Source organism: Cimex lectularius, unplaced genomic scaffold, assembly GCF_000648675.2.
Source record: "Cimex lectularius strain Harlan isolate CLEC.00 unplaced genomic scaffold, Clec_2.1 scaffold304, whole genome shotgun sequence".
NCBI classification, from domain to species: domain Eukaryota; kingdom Metazoa; phylum Arthropoda; class Insecta; order Hemiptera; family Cimicidae; genus Cimex; species Cimex lectularius.
The window spans coordinates 26,430-30,144 of NW_019392948.1; positions in this window are offsets into that span (position 1 = coordinate 26,430).

Below are 3,715 nucleotides of genomic sequence, written 5' to 3' on the forward strand. Positions count from 1 at the left end.
CTCATGGCAAATCAAATTTTCATCCCGAACTCTCATCATCAAAAAAGTTTAGTTTTCCTAAGAGCAAAAGGATTAAATTAAAAGATCTAAAGGATGAATGTAAGCTTTGATAAATAAATCATCGCCATTATGTAGTTAATACAATCACAAAAATAAATATTTTTTATATATCATGCTTGTTGTAAAATATAAGTTTTTTATATTTAAAATTTTGCTTACAAAACATGAGACTAAAATGATATTGACCGCTATCATGAACACAAACAAAATCAATACATTTTATTTTATTTTTATAGCTAAATTTTGATACGTGATCAGTGATATTACGTGTTTGCATAATTGGCATAAAACCTCATTAAATATATTCTTTCTCTTTTTTTTATAAAACCAGCTCATTTTCTGTCTCATACAATGAAAACTTTCTAAGATAAAAGGACTCGGATATTCATCATATCCTTTCAATTGTTTTGACAACCCAAGTTTTTCAGACTAAAATGGTAAATGTGTGGAGATTAGTGACCGTTAATCGATAATTATTCAGATATCGTGAGATGCGGTCTGGTGTGATGTAGGTTTCAGAAAAACATTTTCTTTATCGTGCCAACGTTTCGATCTTTTATTGAGATCATCTTCAGGGCCAAGATGATCTCAATAAAAGATCAAAACGTTGGCAAGATAAAGAAAATGTTTTTCTGAAACCTACATCACACCAGACCGCATCTCACGATATCTGAATAATTAAAATGGTAAACTTTTCTGGAATGTAACTGAATACAATTGTACGTTCTTCTACTGCAGGAATAAAATCAGAATGATAAATACATTTAATTATATAGTGTACCTTTCACAAACTCATATTTGTTTCTGAACGCATCCTCCAGTTTTAGAGTATCATGAGTGTCTAACTTATTCTGATGAGTATAATTTATATTATATTAGTTCTGACTAGTTGCAATCTCGCCTTAAATTGTCCATGCAATTGCTCGCTCCTCTTTATTACATTGTGTTCTGTGTGTAGGAGTAATTGTAAGATACATTGGTTGTTTTGAACAGACGGAATAAACTTTTTGAATTTTTCTCTGTTGATAAATTCCACACAGAACTATACGAATTCTATTGATACTGGCGTCACATTCCTTCGGCTGTCTTTACGCACGCTCAAGATATTTATTTTATTTACTAGCTATGATCTCGCATTTGTTTCAATGGACTTGTACTTGATTACCCACAACAAACAAGGCCCAGTACAATTATTGAGTTAGTAAGGTAATAAGACTGTTTTCAGAAATAGGGTGCTTTAACTTGCGGTATCGACAAGATGTAAATGAACAGACCCATAGTGTAGTTTATCTCATACTCGTTAAATGAAAACGACGGCATAAAATGAAGAGAATCTAGTTATTGTAGGCACAACTGATTAAGAATCCTTAATTGCACTGGTCTCTACCTATTTTACAGGGTTACTTTCGAGATAATTAAAGTCTTTCTCCAAGCACGTACTTGTAGTAAATATTGCTAAAGTTTGTTATTTTCAATCAGATGTACCAGATCATCAGATTGATCCCACTTCATTTTGATTCCTATGCGTTTAGCCGAAAAAGAGAAAATCAATTATTTTAATTAATCGCCAAAATTATGAACTTTTCCGATTTACTTAGATTTGGTTGAAGAGAGCAACTCCAGCAAGTCTCGTGATCCTATTGCATGGATATTCACATAAATATTTGTATAGTGTGCACTCTATGTCACAAACTATGCGAATTAGGGCGGCTACGCACTTGCAATTTTCAGAAGCATAATACACACATAATAGTGCGTGCAGTACGACTAGAATACGAAAATTGATCTCATCCAGACAGGTTGTATAGACGCTTTGTCCTTGAGTTGTCAGAAAAACAAAAGAAAACTTAGAACAAAATCTATTATTTTTCGTGGTTCGATTGACCAAATAAATTCTTTTCAATCAATTAATCTTTCATTAAGGTTTCTGGTTGAGATAAAAAAAGTCAATGTGACGATCGGGATTCGAACCCACGACCTTCGGCTAAATACGCCGCTGCTCTACCACTTGAGCTATCTCAACTTCGATCCAGTCGGACACTAACTTACCATCTCAACCCCACCTTTTGAATTTTTCCTCCTTTTTGCCATTTTTCAATTTTTTTTATTTCAATTAAAATCCGTAATGATATATTGATTAATTGAAAAGAATTTATTTGGTCAATCGGACCACGAAACCTAATAGATGTAATAAGCAAAATGAAGTATACTTCACTAAAGCTCTCCGTGGCCATTTCATTTGTCGCCGAGAATCAAATAGATTACACGACATTTGAAAACTTGCAAAAAGGAGGGAAAATTCAAAAGGTGGGGTTGAGATGGGAAGTTAGTGCCCGAGTGGATCGAAGTCACGAAATCTAAGTAGTAGAGCAGCGGCGTATTTAGCTGAAGGTCGTGGGTTCGAATCCCGCTCGTGACACTTACTTTTTTATCCCAACCAAAAACCTTAATGAAAGATTTGCTAATTAATTAGAATAAAATATTGGGTGTATCCTCTCATTAGTCCGATAACAACCAAAGGGCAATTTTATAAAATTCATCGACATTACTACTAATTCTATGGAACAAACTGAGTATTTAAATGTACTAGAAGCTTTCGTTTTCTGCAACAACTTTTACAGGAAATGTTCAATAGATTAAATTTACAAAAAAATCAGAATTAAACAAAATGAATTAGAAAAGTATATACCTTAAATTTCTCAATATAGCATAAAAATTAAAATTAATATAGCCTTCTGCCAGTGCATTCCATTTAGGATACATCTCCTTATCTCAATGTATTTGCGATGATCGTCTCCTTTTTTCCAAAGTGCAAATTCCTATCTTCAGAATGATCATCACAATTTAGTTATAGCATTATTTCAAGAATAAGGAGAACTATAAATTTTACATTAGAAACGTTTTGTTATGCCATTTATAAAAAACATTTATTACATTGCATTTAATTTTATTCCCTTTAGTAAATTTGAATGTGTTCGATTAAAAAAAAGGGAAAATTTTCAGCTCCAAGGAAACAGCTGTATCTTCCCTGTATAAAAAACTCTAAATTGTTTACCTTCTTTCTTGATTTTAAGGATTTGGACTTAAGGATTTAAAAATAATGTTTAAAGAAACTTCAAATTTTCTTGTTTTGCTGGCTGGCAATTTTCATCTTCTGATCATTAAACCATTTCTGAAGATGATTTTCAGGCTAAAGTCAATAAACATAGCGTGCCGTCCATTGAAACAAACATGTGATTTTGTAGTACTTTCCGTAACTATTTTAAAGAAACATGTTCCGATCAAAGTTCAATTGCCGGCAAACTTTAGTCTTATTGCTTAATATATTGAACTTGATATCTACCCGGTCAGGGATTCAATAAATTCTGCGGACCTCGTGACAATCTGCGCTTAATATATAACCAATTTGCCCTTTAGTGGGAAAGGCATTATATTGAATTATTATACGGTTCATTGACTAGTAAATACAAAGGAGAGATTAATTATATTGACCTTCAACGTAAATAGCTTTAAAGTTCTATCATAATCCTAATCGTTTGAAGCACACAATTTGCAGTAAGTGCTATCGCCGAAATTAGCTATCTGATTGAGGATCTGTTAAAAAACTACCAAATATGTAGAATTTATGTTTAAAAGAAAAGGTCAAGATTAAAGT